The sequence below is a fragment of the Ambystoma mexicanum genome, chromosome 3p (assembly GCF_040938575.1).
Source record: "Ambystoma mexicanum isolate Mex_15411 chromosome 3p, UKY_AmexF1_1, whole genome shotgun sequence".
Taxonomy (NCBI): Eukaryota; Metazoa; Chordata; class Amphibia; order Caudata; family Ambystomatidae; genus Ambystoma; species Ambystoma mexicanum.
The window spans coordinates 1,000,216,956-1,000,239,261 of record NC_090925.1 but is presented as its reverse complement, the minus strand read 5'-3'; the positions used below and the strand labels follow the sequence as shown (position 1 = coordinate 1,000,239,261).

Here is a 22,306-nt window from a genome sequence, read left to right as displayed (position 1 = left end):
TGAATGAAATTGTCATATTATATTTCGTCATAAAGTCTCTTCCTAAAATGTTAACCTGTGTCTGTCGTGAATATAACAAAGGAAGAGACATGTCACACTCTCCGATAGAGACTGTTAATTCATCAGTAAAACGAAATTGACTTGTAGCTCCAAAGAACCCTTGAGCATTCATGCCAATTCCCGATATTGGATATTTTCCCCTCTCGTATACATGAACGAGTAGCCCCAGTGTCTATTAAAAAAGAAAAAGATTTGCCTCCTATCATCACATCAACCCTTGGATCCTCTTGGGGGTCTGGTGTCACAGATAGTACTGAACACATCAAGTCACCCTGTGAGCTGTCCTATTGTGTGTACAGGCATACTTCCGTCCCTGTGAACTTGCCCCTTGAAACACTTGTGTATAGGCGCGTTATAAATGGCATATCATATCATATCATATCATATCATATCATAACAGATTTCCTCCTATCAGAGTTTCACCTCCTATTCTGGGTGTTAGCACTTGTGTGTTTTCATACTGCTGTGTCTGCATGGGGGCTTGTTGTGACTGCCCTTGTGGTGAATTCATTTGCACTCACTCTGGTTGCTGTACCTGCTGCACTTGCGGCACTTGTGTCTGATACACTGGCTCTCATTACAAGTCAGGCGTTAAGGGTTTAACGGCGCCATCGGCGCCGTTAACCATTAACGCCTGATTCACACTTTAACGCCTGCTTTTTGCAGGCGTTAAAGTCCAAGGCGCTAAGCGACCTTAGTGCTAATTATGGCACCGTAATTTACAGTGCCGTAATTAGCACCTTCCCCATCCCCATTATGCCCTATAGGGCAAAAATGGAAATGGGGAAGGGCATATGATGAATGGGGAATTACCGCCCCACTCACCTTGGAATGGGGCGGTAATTCCGCCATCCACAATGGCGGAATCCGGCATGGACCATGGTGCTAGTCTGTGTGCTATATGGTGGAGGATAAACTGACCCCCCCTCTTGTGAATTGGCCATTATGTACATCCTTTGGCTCACAAATGCATGTGCAATCTACCTTGTCATCCCACAAGTCCAACGTATTGAGGGTGCTCGTCTGGTAAGTCCCATTGGTTAAATCCTCCCTGGGTGTTCTGGTTCTCATTCTGAAAGCCACCTTGGTTATTTTGGAGCCCCCTCTTCCTATATAGCCCATACCTCTACCTCGTGGCTTGAACCCATACCCTCCCTGGTCCATCAGACACTGACTATTCTTCTGTGATACACCTATTGCTTCCTGCAGTCCAAGTCCTTCTCCGCTTGTCAATACCGTCCCTTGTATGGAACATTTTGACAATTTCTTCTGGACTAATTTGGTTTCCTCGATTTTTCTAGCCTCATCTTTCTTCCAATTTTTCTCTTGCAATAGTCGACAGTGATGCACTATGATCAACTGTATTTCAGGCCGTGGTTTTGCTTCCATCCCCACCTTTTTCTTCATTTGTCTCTTTACTGGTTCAGGCAACCCATGACATAAAATATAAAATAATGCCACTGCTTTTTCCCACAGCTCCTGAGTTTCAAGCTGCCATTTCTCTTGAATATCCTGAATATAAGCAACAGGGTCATCTTCCTTCATCTTACGTGTCCTAATTGCACCCATATCTGACGTATTGGGATACTGTACCCTAAGAGCCCTCTACGCATCTGCTCTACAATTATTAAACGGTGCTCCGTCATGCACTGTGTTTTGTGCTGTCACACTTGAATACCCTGGTCTCCTCCAAATGTCAACAGCCTTTTCTCCAAGGATAGCTGCCAAGAGACCCTTAATGTCACCTATGGCCAATTCCACCTGTCAATTTCTTTTGCTCGTATATCCATTTCTCAGCGCCCGAGGTCAACATCAGGAGTTTATATCTTAATTTATCCTTGTCCATCTGCAGCCATGGAATATACTGTTGTCTTGCTCACCCTTTTTCCAATGGTTGAAACTGCATAAACCCTAACCCACAGTCGGCTCCCATCGCAAGCCTGTCCATGGCATCCCTGTCAATCGTCCTTGTCAATCTCCTTGATGGTAGCGACCTTTGTCTGGTCACATATGGCAGTGATTCTCCCTTCTCAGTAGACAGTCATCCTCGGGGATGCTCTGGATATGCTATGGGATCGGGCATCCTATCCTTAGGTAATTATAAATCTGACCATCTTACTCCCTTGTATATCTGCTTCCCTCAGGGGCGCATGCGCTCCCTTCTTCTTCTTTGCTTTGTGATTGAAAAGCTAGGGATGTGTCCCCCTTCCGTCAATTTCCATAGTTGCTACATTCTTTTAATTCTTGATAGGCCTTATCGGTCCTATCTCTGATGCTTCCTGTATCCAAGTTTTCTTCTTCCAATACTATTCTAGATGCCCCTGATGTTGTTTTCTTTTTCGAAGGAACTCTTCGGTTCTGTCCCATTGTATTGCTGGGCTTGGCTCTACTGGCTCCTAACGAATAAGGCTAATATCAAGATCCCACTGTCTCCTTCTTTGTTCTAGTTATTCATCTACTTCCCTTCACTTTCTCACCTCCCTTCTAATTCTGTCTTCCTCTTGCCTTCGTTCTTCTCTCCTTACTCCTGCTCTAGTTTCATCTTCTTCTCTTCATCTCTGTATTCTCTTATCCCTTAATTTCTGCACTTCCTCCACTTCTCTCTTCCTTTCTTTTCTATCCGTCTTCCATCACCCATTGTCTATTGTCATGCTTTCTTTGCTCTGCTGCCCGTTCTTCTTCCTTTTCTTGCTCCTCCTGATACATCTGTTCTCGCCATTCCCTGCTCTTTCTTTGACGCTCATCTTCCTTTAATCTCTTTTCTCGTTCCCGGTCTTTTCTATCCTGTTTGTCCTTGTCTTCTCCTTGCCTAACTTCCTTGATGCTCTTTCATCTAGCTTGAGTAATATCTGTCCACCCATCCATTAGTTTTTGCACAAGCGTTACCTTGTCAGCTTTATCCCTCTCTCCTTTCCATCTCTTAATCTACCTTTCTATTTCTGTCGATATATTCAATTGCTCACTCTTCTCTTCTTTGTCTTGTAGGATTTTACAGATCTCATCTTTTCTCTTATTCTCCTCTGGGCTATCATCACTGCTATAAGCGGGAGGTTCGTACATTGGATTACTATACCCAATCAACGCTTTCAATTTCTTTAAAGGATACAACCTTGCTTCTTCCATACTGTCAACTTTTACTTCAGGTGAGTGTAGGGGAGCTGAAGGGTCAACACTTTCCTCCTTTTGCTGACTAAGCATCCTCTCCTACGGTGGCTGATCCTCTCTCTCTTTCTGGTACATCTTCCAGATCTCTGGAATAGCTAACCTTTTCTCTAATTTCTTCCCTGTATACCCAGCATGCAAGTATGTGGCCATGTGTTGCAATACAGCTTTTGACAGAGATCCCCATTGTGGCCACGGCATGAACATCTAATCTGCCATGCCTTTCACCCATTCTGCACTGTACTGTTTGAGATTGGGCATGTGCTTTGGTAGTGTCTTACACAAGTGCATAAGAGGAGTGTCTTCCATGATGACAAGTCTCAATTGACTATCAATACTTACCAGATTTATGAATTAACCTGTATACTTTTTACTCAAATCACCACTTTTGCAGCGTTCTAAAACAACAAATATGAGCGTGCACTGACAATCGTTGCTCAAATCTCTACCTCTGGATTGGTACCAACCTCTCCACTAGGTAGTTACTTGTAGCTGCTTAATTCTTTTCTCAATAATTTCACAACTTCTATTCTTTTTCAATATCTCTACTCAACAAACAACGCAGAGACTAGTCGACTTTACACAATTTAAAAAAAAAAATTGTGATCACACTTTTTCTTTTTCCCTCGCCTTTTCTTATGCCCTGTACAGGGTTTGAGACATCACCTTATGCAAATCCGTTTGCACATTATATATTTCACTCTACTCCCGCTGGAGTTTGAAATGTCTCATTTTGAAGCTCCCTTGAGCCAGGACACCCTAGGTGCTATGGCTGTCTTACCACAATATTTCCTGTTACTCAAAATGTACTACAACCCTGTCCCCTTAGTTTGCCATTCGCCTTACTCTACTCAGCATTTGTTCGTTAATCGAGTCTAGGCCTTTGGTATCATCTCCTCCTCCAACTGACCACTTCACCATACATCTGCAGAGCGCCCGTGGAAACCGGGCAGGGATTTCATCAAAGGGGGACCTGTCCACCGTCTCGGTTCTTCTTGCAAGATTTCTATTTGGCCACTCTCCACAGGAAACCCCACGATCTTCCAGCTAGATGACGAGGATGTCTGATCGTCCAAAACACCAGAGCTGAACTAGTTTGGATAATTTTGAGCTATCCGCAGTGTGCCCACATAAGCTTTTGGAGCCCTTTTGGTACCACACATACAATTGATGGGATGCAGAATAACTCTGAACCAACTCAGGAAGATGGCAAAGTTGTCTGTTTTAATATCAGTTGTCTAAAAAAGGGAGTTACAACGGACATCAACAGACGTTCACTCGAGCTCTCATAAAAATCACGTGACCCCGACGTGATTTTTATTTCTTCCTAACTCCTTATAACCGTCCCCTTTTGGCACGAGAATCTCCGGTCGAAAAGGGATACGCACGGTGAGCCGGCTCCGGGAGGCTGCCCGCCAACGGCGACCGGTACACTAAGAAGTGCGCACTCAATAGAGAGGGGGTACGGGATCCCGGTTGAAAAATCCCCTTTGAGTACCGCTCGCCGGAGCCGGGGCTGACTGTTGAGCTGACGGCGACACTGCCTGGACGGACCCAGTTTCGGAGACTATCGGTTCAAGACGGGCACGTGAGTACTGAGTGCGAGCGATTTTAAAGGGAGCGGGGAGAGAAGTGTAGGACAGGAAACGAAGAGGGAGTACGCAGATCTACTAAGGATCATCTTAAATTTTCCTTGCTTTTTCTTTGCATATGGCCATTAGGATCAAGAGGTGAATAAGAGATAAAAGTGACGGGAACCTAGCTCCGAAAGGGGGTGGAAGGTGGCGCCGCATAGTGCTATCTTGACTAGTACTGGGAATATATGAAGAAGTGGAGTATAAAATAAAAGTGTTCAGCAAAAGGGGACACTGAGAGTACATTAGTGACCGCTATTACTTTTTTCCTTTCTTTTCTTTAAGGGTAGGGGGGAGAATAAAGAACTGTGATTAGCACAAACTTAGGGAGACAGTAAGAGAAAAAGAGTCCTATTAGAAGGGGGGAAAAGCAGGTTAATATCTATATATATGCGCATCTAGATATTCAAATAAGACGAACAGGGACAGCCGGCTAGGGAGGAAAGGGAGGGCAGATAGAATGGTGAATTGAGTGGTGCCAAGAGGTGTGTGCACCTCGTATGTGCTAGAAGAGATTTTGATGTTGTGAATGTGTGAAGCGGTTATAAATGCATAATAGTTAAATGGTCATGATAAGTGTGGTCGGATAAAACTTTTTTCCCTTTTCAGATAACGTCAATATAGTGAAGTGAGTGAGTACCTTTTTGATTTCCAGGCTGACGTTGTCAAAATAAGGGATGGGTTGCTCTTGTATGTGCCCCCCAAAGAGAACAGAATAGACATTGTGTACGGCCAGTTCTGTATTGTGCAGTCAGGGAGGAGGGGAGCACAAAGGGAGTCAACATTGAATGCGAAGTAAAATATAAAGAATAACATTGATACTGCATTTACATTGTAGTTGCAAACACACGGAGACACACCAGCACTAGGAGGGCACAGAGATGGGGGCTGAAACACCCTTATCACATATTTGTAAGAATCTCCCAGGATACGCGGAGCGGATTAAAAAATATCACGACCAATGGGTGACCGAGCTCAAGGGGGAGGGGTTACCTCAGATTTGGCCCGAGGGAGGGTCATTTGATAAAAGTGTTCTGGATACGGTGGCCACATGCATTTTTCTAAAATACAAAGGAAAGCAGCTGCAAAATAGGAGGGAAATATTAGACCTTTGGAGGTTATTTGAAGAGATACCACCGCCTAAAACACCAGCATTAAGTCCTGATCTCCCATCCACCACAGACAATCCACTACTGATACAGAAAGATGTCAAAGAAGTGCCAAGTGTAGCGCCACCAGTGGAGGTAATAAGTTTGTACCCGATATTAAAGAAGCCTGTGCCCGCAGAAGGGTACAGTGACCCCACTTACATACCTCCCCCGAAAGATACTACACCCCACCGGCCCACGGCACCTCCGCCATATGAAAGCACGAGGGAGCGAGCCCAGGCAGGCACACAAAGGGTAGATATAGAGAAGCTCACAGATGATTTAGAGTCAAGACTGTCGATAGCAAAAGACGAGCTCTCAAGGATAAAAGACATATGCGAACGAACAGCACTAGATGCAACTAGATCAGGGCGTACGTCCAGAACACCAGGTGAACATAGAAAGCCCGAAGAGGGGTGGAAAAAGGGCGAGATCCTGTTCAGAATTGAGGAAGAACCAACACGAATAATAGAAGTAGGGCCCCGAGAGGGAGATGTTGTAAATGAAGAAAGGCTTGGGGGAATTAGTGAGGAATTGCTGTGTGATATAAGGGACGAGTTAGAAGAAAGCGACAGGTTGAGTATGGCGATGGGAGGGGGAAGCGAGGGGGAGGAAGGTACGCGTTCAATGAGAACACTGGACGATGAATGGACGGGGCGATTAAGGAACAGAGTGGGGAAAATGGCATCACTGGGAACATCAGCAGCCAAAACGGGCCCAGATGGGACGACGAAAGGAAAGCTACAGCTCCCGTTGATACACAGGGGAGGAGGGAGGCCCAATTATATCCCATGGGTGCAGATGGATAAAGCCAATTTATTAAAGCTATTGCCCCCGTTATCAGGAGGGGCAAGTAAGTGGATATATGCCTTTGAGAAACATACTGCTGGGGTACCCCTAGCTATAGGAGATGTGAAAAGTCTGCTCGTGTCAGCAGTAGGCGATCAGGCTGAAAGAGTATGGGTAAAAGCCGGTTTCCCGGGAGTAACGTTAGACTGTGACCGCCATGATGGGGCATCCTTTAACACAGTGCGTGCCAGGGTGTGGGATGCCTTACGCGAAACATTCCCAGCCACACCGGACTTACAGTCAGTGATGCAGTGTACAATGAATGACGGGGAGGAGGCTATGGATTACATTTTTCGGGTCCAAGAGATGTGGAGAGCAGAAACGGGCACGCCCTGGTATCAATCGACTTCTTTATTTTATTTTATTATAAAGAGAGGGCTCCCAAAGGAAGTACAGAAGGCGCTTGACAAGATAGCAGGTATTGAAGCAAAGGGATGGCCAGAAATTCAGAGCATAATAGTACACCATTGTAAACGAATAAAGGAGAGGGAGAAGGAGGTGGCGCAGAAAAGATTGGCAGACGAGGCGAAGTTAGTACAGTCAAAGCTAGTGAAGGTTGCAGCAACAGTAGCCGCGCTCCCACACAGTAGAGAGGGAGATGATGAGGAGGAGGGGCTGATAGCACTCCAAGGAAGGGTGGCAAATAATTGGCCGGGAACAGCACATCGGCAGTGGACTGAGCAGGAACAAGGTGGAAGTCCGCAGTGGCAAGAGTGGACCCCTCGAGGGGGACGAGGTGGGTACAGGGGCCGGAGAGGAGGCGGACAGGGGTACGGGGGAATGGGAGGAAACGGATGGCAGGGTCCCAGGGGCCCCCAGGGGAGTTGCTGGAACTGTGGACGATGGGGGCATTACTCCAGGGAGTGCAGAAGTAGACAACACAATGGGTTCCAGGAGGAGGAGAATTATGGTTATCCACACCCAGGGAGCCCATATGGTCTTCCAATAGGACAGCAGCAACTAAGAAACCCCGGCCAGGGTACCACGGGCCAGCAACAGGGACCCCAGTATAGGACACAGAACCACCCACAAAACAATGACAGTATGCAATACACGCCAGGTAACCCTTTCGCGACAACAGCAAACGGGGCCCCCGCGCCAGCACCTTACAGTGGCATGTCAGTGGTTTCAGGGAATGTTTTTAATGAGGGAGGGGCGATGAGATACCCCGCATAGGACAGCCCACAGAGAACACTTGCGTGTCCAGTTCTATCCACCACCTACAATGCAGCAGAGGAACCATTGGTAGGGGCGCAGATAGGAGACAAGCAGTTTATATTCATGGTTGATTCGGGAGCGGAGAAATCATGTGTCAGAGAGGGCCGATTCCCGTTATCTAACAGGAAGTTAGAGACGCAGGGGTTCTCTGGGGCTGTAATTGAAGTTCCTTACACAGAAGCTTTGGATATAACGGTGGGGGGTAAAACTGTGAAGGCACCCTTGCTGTATTATGAGCATTCACCCATAAATTTATTAGGGAGGGATCTCCTAAGCAAACTTAACATGACCATATCATTTACCGAGAGAGGGATAGTGTGTTCTACACCCGGGATATGCCCCTTGCGTGCGATGTTGGTAGTGCAAGCCTACACAACGACACAGGAAATACGAGGGCTGCCACAAAACGAGGAAATGTTTATCAAAGGGCTAAAGACTCTGGCCCTCATAATTCCCGAGCTAGGAGGCATGGACTGGAGGATCCCGGCGGAGTTCCTCTTCCGCCCCATAGTGTGTCCCAACACAGCACCAGGATCAGTGGTATCATTAGACTTGCACGCTGTACAAGTGTCAGCAAAGAGGATCGCTGTGATTGGAGTGGACGAGGAAGGGTGTGAGTGGCGCACAGTGCTGTGCACAAACGCCAACATCGCCCTACGAGAGGTAACAGATGAGGATCTCTTTTCAGACACGGAAGGGGATGGTGAGATTGTAATGGAAATAGCGATGCCCTGTGATATTTTAATACAAGCAAGGGAGACCCCCGTCCAATTGATGACAGTGGTAGGAGCACCACCGTCGTTTTTTGATGACGACATGAGGCTCGTACCAAACAACTTATGGACAACAGGCCCCCATGATGTGGGACTGTTGCATGGAGTACAACCTGTGGTAATAAAACTAAAGCAAGGAGCAATTTTACCGCGAGTTAAACAGTATCCTTTGTCTCGTGAAGCTGAAGAAGGGATAAAAGAGACAATAAATGCCCTACTAGCACAAGGGATAATAGTGCCTTCAAACTCCCCATGTAACACCTGTATTTATCCAATCAAAAAAGCAAAAGGGGGGTCTTGGAGGATGATACAGGACTTACGCCCCCTCAATGATGTAATTCAGAAGGAGTTCCCTCTAGTCCCGAACCCTGCATCAATACTATGCAGCATCCCGAAAGAGGCATCACATTTCACAGTAGTAGATTTGAAAAACGCATTTTTCTCTATACCCCTGGCTGAAGAGAGTAGATACCTTACCGCCTTCACACTGGGGGGTAAAAGATATGAACATTGCAGATTACCACAGGGTTACTGCGAGAGCCCAAGCATCTTCAACCGCGTATTACATGAAGACCTAGGAAACCTATCAGTTGAGAGCACCATTATTCAGTACGTAGACGATTTACTAGTCTGCGCACGAAACGAAGAGAAATGCAGAACAGATTCCATAGCATTACTGACTTTGCTGGCCAACAAGGGGTACAAAGTGGACAAGGGAAAGCTACAATACTGTCTGACAGAGGTCCTGTACCTAGGACAGCTGATTTCAAGAGATGGGAAAAGAATAATACCAGACAGAGTAGAAGCCATAAGATCAGTAAGAGAACCCACAACAGTAAAAGACATGCAGAAATTTTCGGGAATGTGCAATTACTGCCGAGCATGGATATTAGATTATGCGGCATACACCAGGCCCCTATTACAAGCATTAAAGGTGGCCCAACAGGAGAACAGGAAGATGGAATGGATGGAAGAGATGAGTTCCTCTTTCCAGACATTAAAAGATTTGATTTCAAGCGCCCCAGTACTCGCAAACCCTGATTATGGACGCGAGTTTTACCTATTCTCACACTGCAAAGAAACACTGATGACAGCAGTCCTGACACAAAAAACGTCCTTAGGACACAAGCCATTGGCTAACTATAGTGGTACTTTAGATGCCGTGATGCAGGGCCATTTCGCGTGCGAGCAATCACTCGCTGCAGCCGCGTTCGCGATTGAGAAAAGTGCCACCATAGTAATGGGTTGCCCGGTGACATTGTTTGTGGAACATTCATTATTTGCAATATTAGAAAGATCAAAAAGCACACTGACCACACAGCGGGCGACCGCCTACGAGATTATATTGTCCAGTGCCAACATCCATATAGTAAGATGCAAGACAGTGAACCCCGCCACATTCATTACAGAAGCGTGCACGCTCGAAGACATGCAGAACCACGATTGCGCAACCTACACAGGAGAAAGAGGGGAGGAGACAGTGGTGTGTGAGAACGCTCTAAGCGAGGGGGAAGTGTACTTTGTGGATGGGTCCGCATCAATTGACGTGGACACGGGAGAGAAACACGTTGGCATGGCAGTGGTGAGGTTAGAAGACGGTGAGTATGAAACACTGGTACAATACCGCCTCCCATCACATCACTCCGCACAGGCAGCAGAACTGATTGCTCTCATAGAAGCATTACATGCAGCAAAGGGTTGTGCAGTGACAATATACACAGACTCAGCTTACATGACAACGACAGTACATGGAGGACTGGCAAGATGGGGGCGTAGGGGATTTAGGCGGGCAGACGGAACACCAGTACAGCATGCAGAATTGTTGAAAGAGTTAATTGAGGCCCTGCAAAACCCTACTGCAGTAGCAATAGTAAAGTGCCAAGCACATACGTCCAACACAGATGTTGTGTCTTTAGGAAACGCGGCAGCGGACGCTGCCGCCAAGGAGGCTTCCTATTTTCAGAAAAATGACACAGTACATGCTTAAGAACAAGAGAAACGACGAGCCCCCAGAAGGATATAATATGACGCCCATACCACAAATAATAGAATTGCAGGAAGGAGCCAGTGCAGAGGAAAAATTAATGTGGACAAAGCGAGGGTGCAGCAAGTCAGGAACGGACCTGCTGTGGCGGCAAAATAACTCGGGGAAAGTGGTAATGCCAATACAGCTATTAGAGATTGCATTTCAACAGCTACACTTCCCTGCACATAACACCAAACAACACATCGCAGCAGAAATACAGGAAGAATGGTTCGTGCCCTGTCTCCAGGAGCATGTGTCTCGATTGGCAATGGAATGTACAACATGCCAAATATACAATTCAGGAATGACATTACGCACTCTACGGGGAACAATTCCTAAACCCATTGGCCCATTCAAGGAACTGCATATAGATTACGCAGACATGGGGGAAAGGTGTAATGGCGCACGGTACATGATCGTGGTTGTGTGCCCATTTTCAAGGTGGGTGGAAGCAGGACCTTGCGCACGACCGGATGCCAAGAGCGCCGCCAAGTTCCTAGTAAGGGAAGTATTCCCACGCTGGGGAATTTGTGACGTGATTCGCTCAGACAACGGCACTCATTTTGTGAATGAGCTTTTTAAGGAAGTCACTACATTATTGGGAATAAAACACAAATTATGTTCAATTTATCATCCTCAAAGTAATGGCGTAGTGGAAAAGATGAACGGACTGTTGAAGGGCAGGCTATCAAAACTATGCTTCTCATTAAAGAAGAATTGGATTTACTGCCTACCGCTTGCGCTATTTGAGTTACGAAATCAGCCAAGCAAAGACCACCATTTGTCCCCGCACGAGATCGTGACTGGGAGACGGATGAACACAGCACACTCGCCACTGCGCGAACACTCAGACGCTCACAGAAGCGCCGCGATATTGGGAGATGAGTTCACAGATTATTTAAAGAAATTGACAAGGGCAGCGCGCGTGATATCAAAGCAACTCTCCCCACCCTTCACTAGAGAAGAGGGAAATGTAACAGGCGCTGTCACGGAGCCAGGGCAACAGCTACAGCTAATGCCAGGTGACTGGATTTATGTCAGAAGCTTTGTGCGTCGGTGGAATGCACCACGATTCCATGGCCCATACGAAGTAATATTTTGCACGCCCACGGCAGTGAAGGTCAAAGGATTGAGGTACTGGGTGCACTTGACCGACGTACGGAAAGCATATAGCAACGTACAAGAGGAGGTAGATGGGGAGGCACAGACAACAGCAAACGATGCAACTGAGCAGAATGACTGAATATGAACTTATGTGTATGTGTTGGTACTAAACTTGAATAAATGCACAACTGATAAAGATATTAACTTTTACCTGGTTGAGTGTATATATAAATATATATATATATAGTTAATGGAATGCCAAATTATAGCCTGTATACACCCTTGTCTGTGAATACCCCTCCCCGTCTCCCCACCCCTTTCCATTCCCCGTCACATGTATATTGGCACTGATGGTGCTAGCAAAATGTTTACATGTATGCACTCAATGCACTTTTATATCTTAAAACAGGAGCTTCCATGGCATCTAACGGGCGGCCTGCAACTGATAGATTTACTAGAATTAGAGAGTGGTTAACTGTGAAATGCATATATTCGTATGAATGTGGACTATCTGCGTGCATTATATTGTTTTTTACATTAATGTTTGGTCTGGTTACATACTGGTTCATAGCGTTCATCTCTATCGAGATGAACGAGGGGTGAGGGAACAACACAACTACTGGGGCCAATACAACTGCAAGTGTCAATGCCAATACAAGGGAAGGTGATTTCTTGGTATGGGACGGAAATAAACTTGTGTGGGGCTACTATACTACGCCATCCAATGTTGTCATCTCACAAGATGGAGGTCCAAAGGGGAAAAGGCAAAATAACACACTGTCCCCACCTGAGATGTCTAATTACAATGCTCACAGCTTAAACGACCGAAACCCCTCTGCCATATCCTGGTTGTATAACACCCCCACCAGCCAACCTGCCCCCATGGCCATAGACAATCAAAGAATGAAAGCAACACATGAAATATTATATGATGACTGGGTGAAGGGGGGCGGGAATGAGAAAGGGGGGTCTAGTTTGTCCCTTGCCCAGGGAATTGGGAAGTATATGAGGAATAAGAACAACAGACGGAAGAGGGAAGCAGGGAGGAGGAAGTATGATGAGTACTATCGGCTAGGTCTAGATAAGATGGAAGACCCACGACACCCCCACCAAACAAATAAGTGGTATGCAGACATGAGTGCCACAGCTAAACAAACAACAAACGAGAGCTGTTATGTTTGCTCCCTCATCCCTCACGCATCAGGTACACCCAGAGTACTGTTACCCAAAGAGTTGCCAATTATAGATGCCCAATGTCTCCTTCATCTCACGTTATGCAGAATTAAGAACACCTTCCAGGCACATGAAGTGACTTTTCAAATGCTGCAGAACGAGAAAACGTGCTACCCAAAACCGTCAGGGGTTGTATGTCTGCAAGAACCGTTTTTTGTAATCGGAGGGACACTTTTTTCTGATAACAAGTGGAAGAAGGAGGAAGTAATGTGTAAAGCTGAAGCACTGAGGGGTGTGGCACCGGAGAAATTGCAATGGATAGAAGAAACGTGCACACCCGTATGGAAGGAACACATTTCAAAGTTAACTTGGGTTACGCCCATCGAAAAGCCTTTCAAGCTGCAGAGTGAAATAGACTATGAACTGTGTTTTAAAGGAGAAGGGAGAGCCCCCATGGGAACAAACAAAAGCTGTAACAAGACCCTCACCATCCCAGATCTAAGAAAAGGGACTGCGGCCCTTATGGACACATATTGGGTATGCGGCAACCAGGCATACCTACACCTCCCCCCGTCGTGGAGTGGCAGCTGCTCAATGGCCACTCTGCACTCAGCTCTAATGGTAATACCAGAAAGCCACATCGATGGGAGCAAAAGGACACAGGAGCGCATGCAGCAAAGTGTGGCTCAACCAACTTCAGAGTCACAAATCTATGTCCTGTCTTCTGGAAGCAAGGGAGAGGTGCTGACCCGTAACAGACGAGCATCAAACTATATATCAAAGGCGTCATCAGAACTATTGGCTCAGATCCCAGACAAATATCGATTATTCAGCTCAGCAGAAACATTTTTTGCCTCGCTCGTATCAAGTGTCCAAGCAAGGGCTAACGCAAAATGGCTCCAGATAACCCGTTGGGAATTAATTCAGCTGGCAAACGACACTGAAGAAGGTTTTAACATAATAAAGGTCGAACTAAGAGCCTTGCGACTGATGACCATGCAAAACAGGTATGTCCTGGACCTGTTGACGGCGATGGACGGCGGTGTTTGCCGAAAAATAGGAAGTGCCTGCTGCACTTTCGTACCTTCTGAAGACGCAGAGAACGGCTCCCTGTCCCATGTGATCGAAGCAGTCCACAACCTAGGAGAAAAAATGAAGATGGAAGGCGGAGCAGAAGATAGTACATGGTTCGATAACATCTTCTCCTGGGTCCCCTCATGGCTTGGAACAACGGTGAAATTTTTGATGCCAGCTGTGGTGTTCCTCCTTTTGATTTTCTGCCTGTGCCAGGTGGGTCTTCGAGTCTGTGCTAACGCAGTACCAAATGGTGCAATGATGATGGTGACAATGGGCAACTCACACGGTACAATAAAAACGATGCAAGAAGCACAGGTACAAACAGGGGTAGACAACACACCCAGGTACCAACTGGTGCCCATGTACCACGACAAGGATATTGTAGATAAGCTGTGGCACACCACCATCAAAGAGCCCCGCATACTAGAATGGTACGAGGAAGTTTGGGTAGATTTGGAGGGAGATGGTGGGTGTATATATCTCACGTGTACTCCAGATGAATACGCCAGGAGAGGTGAGAGCTTAAGGGGGGTGTGCAGAGCATGGATGCCTATCAAAGGAACTCCTGCATGGGATGAGGCAGTGATGGACGAAGCAGAATGTAGGAGGATAGAGGATTTAAAGAATTCGTTACTTAAGTAACGAAAGGGGGGAAATGTAGGGGAGGACTGGTCCAGGAGACCCCTCTCGCCTGCGTTTCTTCCCCAGGTGAGGGCTATGGCTCATTGGGCGTTCCCTCGTGCCACCCAGGCCCAGGTGGTGGAGGGCTTACCCACTGGAGACATTGCCCACACGTATCGAGTGCCCACATGTATTGATTGCCACACAAATTTAGCTAGGCCCAGAAACCATTCTTTGCCCGGTAAAGATGGTGTGAGCTCAGCGCACTGTAGCGCGGCCCCCACCCTTGGAGAGTCACATCCCTGTTGCCGCAGCACCCTGGCAGATCCGCTGCGAGCACGTTCCCACGAACAAGACGGACATGAGCTAGCGCAATACGCTAACATTGTAACAGTTCACCTCCCGCAGTGTACTATCACTATCAGCATGACCCGGCCAGCAGGCCTGAACAATGAGAAGAACGGTAAAATGGTCATCTGATGGCAGACAGTCTTTATATATATGTATATATTAATGTCAAGACCTCTTGCAAAGTATGCTTTCTTCCACAAAATCTCCTATATTACAAACGCCTGTAGAATGTATTAAAATGAGAGAGCATGCTCCCATGATATAAGCAATGGCGAGCTCACACCATTGCAGGTGGATGCTAATAATAAAGGAACGCTCCAGGGATCTGTTTGTTGCGTGTATCACTGGGCAGCCTACCTCCCATGGTTTTGCGCCATAACTAAGCTAATGCTGCTAGAGTACACGAGAAAGCGAATGCAACTATACTATGAACTCATGTAAAGGATGCGCGAGAATGCACTTATCATGTGTGTATGTCTAAGCCCCTTATGTGCCACCACCGTCACGTACAGTGGCGGGTCGTTTTCTATGTACTCCACTGATCCAACTACTACCTCATTTACTGCGAATGTATATGCATGTAACTAAAACACTGTAGCTGCTAGAATATAATGTACAAATATGGTGCTCGGACTGGGTATAATCGAGACACATCCAGCAAAGGTTAAATGCATGTTTTGAAGTGATTTTAAATAAGTATTATAGAAAGTGTCCAAATGTTTGCGATGTCTTTACCTACATTCAGCAACACACAAGGGAGATACCTTTGTGAATGCGTACAAGGTCTCGATGTATCCCCCTCCCACCCTGCGAAGGCTGCCAAGACATGAGAACAGAGGCCCGCTCTGCGCTATCACACCTCCCCCGACCAGACTGGAGCCGCTTCAATGATTTGTAGCCCCACTGCAGCACCCAAGGCCGCGGCCAGCCACCTGCATTATTTACAGCACAGCAGTAAACCTTTGTCTAAACTCAAGCGCCCCCTCGTAAACCCCACAACCCACCGGACCGTCTCAGACTTATGGCCCTGTGCAATCAGGACACCCAACACTTTGACAACACACAGCGAAACATCCATAACCACTTCTAACAAGACAGAAAGACCTGTACCACCCGCCCCAGGCCCCGAAGCTTAGCCCCTCGACCTATGGCCCCGGTCAACAGGACACGGGTAACCAGGCCTCGATATATTACCTCCAGACCCCTCACAAGGTGCATTCCTCCTGTGTTGCATTAACCTATAAAATAACCTATTGGAAGATTTACTAAAGAGAATAACACTGTAAATGACTGAATGACTGCGGTGTGCATGGCCGAGGGCAAGTAAGTCAGAAAAGGCATTCATCTCTGCCACAGGCAGCATTGGCACACCAACACCGCCCGGATGAACTCAAGCCGACCTGCCAGGCCCAGCCCAACCCACGAGGGTGACCAATGACGTCCTTCAGCCAAGACCAACCACGCCGCAGCAGCACCTATAGTTAGTCGTCGCCACCCAATCCCAATGAACTTGTGCCCCCTATAGTATGTAGGTTTTGATGACGTTTTTTGTAAATATATACGCCTGTCTTTGCTATTGTCAGACAGAGCGCTCTCGGAGTTTGCAGAGTTCTTTGCATGCCCAATTCTGATTGATAAACTCCCATTTACGCTCACCCGCACTCTGTCTTGGCCTTATTCCCATTTTGGGAGAGTCCTTCATTGTCTCTCATTGCGGGGAGGATCGTGCTGTTTGGGGACGCTTGCTTTCATATAGTAAAAATTCATACGGGATATGCTCAAGGGGAACATCTAAGTATACTTTCTATAAGGGGTTGGGTTGTGATTGGGTCTCTACTGTTAGGTAGTAGGTCTACGGGACTTCCTGCAGAGGCATTCGGCTGCTTCTCTAAAACTTCATCCCTCATTGCAAGTGAGATATTACGCAAATTCTGCGCCACAGGTCTTGTAACTTGTTTAAGTAGCATGCGATGTGTGAAACCTTTCACACTCCCTATATCAACTTTGAATATTTCAGTTTGTATCTTCTCCTTTTCCATCTTTGGACCTTCTATTAAAAAATGGTTTCTGCTTCATTCGGATCTATTCAGACTTTCAACAATCTTTGATTAGTCCAGCTCAGAAGGGGAGATGCCCCCTTCTTTGAGACGTGAATGCGTCCTTTGGCCTGTCTATCCTTGAAAACTTGTGTTGCCATAAACCATCCAATGCGTTCAATTTTTACACCATACACATGTCTTAATATCGACTTCACACAAGTATATAGGTCCAGAATTCTTCCATATTACTTCCAGAATGAGTGTATACCTGGCTCCTGAATCAACCATCACGACTATCGGGTGACCATTAACTAATATGGTGGTTTTGGGACTATTCAGATCTTCATCTTCTCCCATTACAGTTGAAACACAGTTTTCACCTGCGTCGATATCTTCATTTCCAATTCAATTTGTGGCAGCATTCCTACTCCAGCAGCATCTAGCCAGGTGTCCTCTTCCATTGCAGTTCTTAGAGCGGGACAATCCAGACTGTTAGCCCAATGAGAAGGGCTATCACACCTGTAGCACATTCTCGAGATGGTTCAACCTCTTCCTCATTGTCCACTTCGACCATGGGATTGATAATCGGTATTGAGTCTTCTGTCTTTGTTCATTGTTCGTTGAGAGTCTCTGTTCTCACTGGTGAACCTGCATTAGTTGTTGAACCTTGAATCTCTACAATTACTGGCTCCTCTTCTCCTATTTTGACTACTCACACTGGCAATGACATCTTCTTCAGTAGACTGCACCGTATTTACCAACATTGTCCTGACTGTAATTTCCTTCACTCTGCCTTCCAAAGTTTTCACACACTTCTCTGTGTGCTCAACCTCCTTGGCCATCCCGATTACTGGATCTAAAGGCGGATCATCTTCTGCCACAATTTCTCTCGTACTTTGCTGCGGTTGCATACCAACATAAATTGGTGTCTCAGTCTCTCTTGTAGTTGTTGATTAAATGTGCACATTCTGGCTAATATCCTAAGCACAGTGATGTACTGTTCAACACTCTCTCCTTCTTCTTGTATTCTTTTCGCAAACTTATATCTTTCTAAAATAGTATTTATTTTCTTCTCGTAATTTTTATTTGTCTTCTTTATGGACTTTTCATATTCGTTCATATCACCACATTCATCTGCAACAAGATTAGGTAGATCTTCAAATTTCTCTCAGCTAGTAGGGCCTAAACAGTATAGAAATAGTACTTGTTCCTCTACACGCTATAGTTTTTGCCACATACTACATTGGCATAGTGTTCAAATGTCTTAAACCATCTCTTCCATGGCAGTGTAGGCTCCCCTACTTCAGGCAAAAACAATGGAGGCACTGGGACACACTGTATCAACATGTCTCCTGCACCCCTTTGGGTAGACGTTCTGATGTGTGTGCCGGTTGTGGCACCAGGAATGTTCAAGTATGCTGATTTGCTGTGGTCCTGCTTGGGTTAATTATTCTTAAATATTGGGGCTGGACTATTTTTCTGTTGTACTTCCATACGATTAGCTGCACCCCATGAAGTCTTGGGTTTCTTTCTTTTTTGTGTTATTGTTAGTAGCTGAGGAATGCAGAGATGAGAAGCAAAAAAACAAAAAATAACAAACAAATTCTTTTTATTTTTTATTTGTACTGGGACAAGGCTTTATTGAGGCTTATACAGATGGCGGGCCTCCCAAAATGGCCACCCAAAATGTGTCTGGTGCACGTTGTAGGGTCCTTTCCTCTAGCATGCTTTTGTTCATGAGTTTCCGGACGTTGTTACACCCTTTGCTGTGCTTTAGTGCGGCGTGGAGTGGAACCGCTTTACAAGTAATGGATTCCCTTCTTATATTTTCTTTTATTGGGATGCAATGGCACTCTCACCTGTAAGACTGAGCTGAAGCCTGCTGGTCGCTGTACTTCTTCTTCGTGGGTTTTCCTTGTCGCCACTTGAAGTAATAAGTGGAACCTCTTGATTAGTATTGAAGTGAACTTTATTCAACAAGCATATATATGGAACTGGGACTACAGGGTAAATGGGGATATGAATGTTGTATCTCTGCTTCCTTGTACGCTCTCTTAAACCGCCACGCTCACTCTCATCTCTCCCTTCCAATCTGGAATCTTCACCATCCGTGCTCTGCATGCTCTGCAATGCCACAACACTACACATATGTATATTGTTCTTTTTATTTTCCTTTTAAACATGTGGATGGATTTTTGGTTCTTCATATTGTAAATTGTGAAAGGTTTAAACAAACCGTAACACAAATAAATAAAACAAGTAAAAAACAATATCTATGATCAGAGGGTGGGGGGGCTGGCAGAGGCTGACTGAAGCTGGCATGAAAAGCATTGCCAGGCCAAGCATTGGAGCAGTGCAACTGAAAAGGGAAGATGGGATGGTCACAGAATTGATAAGAAGTAACTGCCCGAGGAACCCATTGAGATACCTAGGAAGTGTCATATCCCAGTTCCCTAATGACATCCAGTGCCTCCCGGTGTCTGTGAGTGTGTTTGTATGCAAGCATTTGTGTGTGTGTGTGTATGTGTGTGCATCTCGCTCTCTCTCTCTATCCCTCTCCAACATTCACAGAACATTGAACAAGACCCTCAATAAGAACTTTCACTGAAAAATATTGCAAGACACATCAGTTGAAATACTGTTCCCACAGATCACACTGCTGGTGAGAAAATAAAAAAAAGGCATGCTGAAAAAACCAGAACCCCCGGAGGCCACGTTGTGTGGGATGGCGGATAAAATGGAATGCATTACTGGCTGAGGGGGCGCAAGGTGGGTGGAGGATGAAGTTTGCCAACCCTCCAACTTGTTCAAAAACTGAAGTAAGAAATAAGAATGAGAACAAACCTAAACATGGGCCTATTGACAGTTAGTAGGAACTGAAAATGTGAGGTTGTCCCTGAAGAATCATTTACATTTTTAAAATTTGGAAATTCCTCGTCTGTAACTTGTGCCAGATTGCTAGGAGAGACAATGAGGTAGGAGAGGAAGAGAGAGGGCCAGTACAAAGAACGGAGGCATAGAAGGGGGCAATAAACAGATCCTTGAACCACCACAAGCATCAGCTGGAGAGGAGAAGTAAGGCAGTGGTAGACAGGAGAGGTAATCAGAAAAGAGCTGAGGTCTGAGGAAGAGCAGTATCACACAGTACCGACAAGCTGCAGGAAGCAGCAAATATAGGACGATGAAGCAGGCCAAGAGAGGCTCAGGACTAGACCATGAGTAACACAGTGACACGCAAAAGAGAAATTCTGGAACCACAGTGCTGGATCTCAGCTGGACATATTTATGGAGGTGACCAACTGACCATGATCTGGGTGTAAAGTGGGGTTGGGGGAGGCCATGAGGCTAATAAGGGAGCAGAAAAGAAATAGAAGGGAAACACCTGGGCAAGGGAGGGGAAGAAAGGATGACTGTACATGCAGAGGTCAAGCTGCCCGGATATGCTGATGGTCCTCGGACCTAGGCTGGGGAGAATAGAGGAGAGATAGGGAAACAGAAGAGAAGACAGTGGAAGGGCAAAATAAATGGCAGCATGCAAAGAGGGTCTTAAACAGGGCAAGTGTTATTTGCAAGAGCATGAAAGGCCACTCGGGTCACATCCTCTTCATCTAGAACCCTTCTGGTCCCACCTGACAATTCTTTGATGATCTTGGGCAACTTCTTGGTTCACTTTCCACTAAACGTCACCTCAGTCTCTTGGGATGACTTTGACCTTCCCTCTCCAACCACTTCTCAGAAATCTGAACTTGAGTCTTTTCTTAGTGACCACGATCTCCACTCTGTCCATAACCTACATACCCACAAAAAGGGTAACTATTTGGATCTCTTATTCATCTCCACCTCTCGCGCAGCCAGTAATATTACTGTCACACATTCATATCTGATCACTCAATTGTTTCCACCACCGTCTCCTTTCAACCTTCTGACCTTTCCACACACTTGCTTCACCTATTACTAACAGGAAAGTCTTGCGTTTTTGGCTAGCGCAGTTACATGGACTGAGTGCTCCTGTTCCAACAGCGCTTGGACGGAGCCCTCTGTCTGCAGCAGCCCAGATTACCTAGTAGATTCAGCCAAGCGACTAAGGGTATATTTCCTGGACACAACCTAAGACCCCCCTACACCGTAACCAGGCCCAGCTACCTGACAAACTATACACCAGCGGGCTTCCCTGGGAATCCGTCACTGATTGTCTTTCCAGTTTTCTCCGTCCATAACCCTGAGCTCCCAGGTCAGACAGAAATATCACCAGCACTGGGAGGCAGCCATCAGCCGACAGATGAACCTGGAACTCTACGCCTCCTATGTCTATCTGTCCATGTCTTACTACTTCGAGATGACGTTGCCCAGAAGGACTTTGCCAAGATTTTCTTGCACCAGTCGCATGAGGAGCTTCAGAATGCGGAGAAACTGATGAAGCTGCAGAATCAGAGGGCTCGTTGCTCCAGGATGTATAGAAGCCAGAGCGTGATGAATGGGGGAATGGGCTGGAAGCCATGGAGGGTGCCCTACAGCTGGAGAAGTGTGTGAACCAGTCACTTCTGGATCTGCACAAGCTGTCAACTGATCGCAATGACCCACATATGTGCGACTTCCTCAAGACCCACTACCTGGAGGAGCAGGTCAATTCGATAAAGGAGTTGAGCGACTATGTTACCAACCTGCGGCATATGGGTGCCCCACAGAATGGCCTGGCAGAGTACTTATTTGACAAGCACACTATTGGTGAAGAGTCCAGCTATGTGCAACATGGTCTCCCTTCTGGATTGTTGTCCTGCTTTCTTTATTCTGAGTACAAATCTTCTGTTTTGTTTAATTGAAAAATATATTTTGCAATCCAGATCTGTTTGGAAAATTTTGAATCCAATAAAGTGTCTGGGTTCTGAGTTGAAAAAAAAAAAAAACAAACAAGCAAAACAGGAAATGTAAACTTTTTGCCATCCCCACTTATTTATTTATTTAGATTTGTAAAGCGCAGCTGCAGCCTGCAGGCATCGAGGCGCTAAGTGGTGCTTATGGAGGCTTACTTATGGGTTATATGAAAGCCGCCCAGAAAGATTCTTATACATGG

At 46.1% G+C, this 22,306-nt stretch overlaps 1 pseudogene; it reads left to right on the top strand.

Moving 5' to 3' along the window:
• LOC138580020 (ferritin heavy chain, oocyte isoform-like) overlaps nucleotides 1-22,055 on the top strand; it is a 61,323-nt pseudogene extending 39,268 nt beyond the window's left edge.
• The last annotated feature ends 251 nt before the right edge of the window (nucleotides 22,056-22,306 follow it).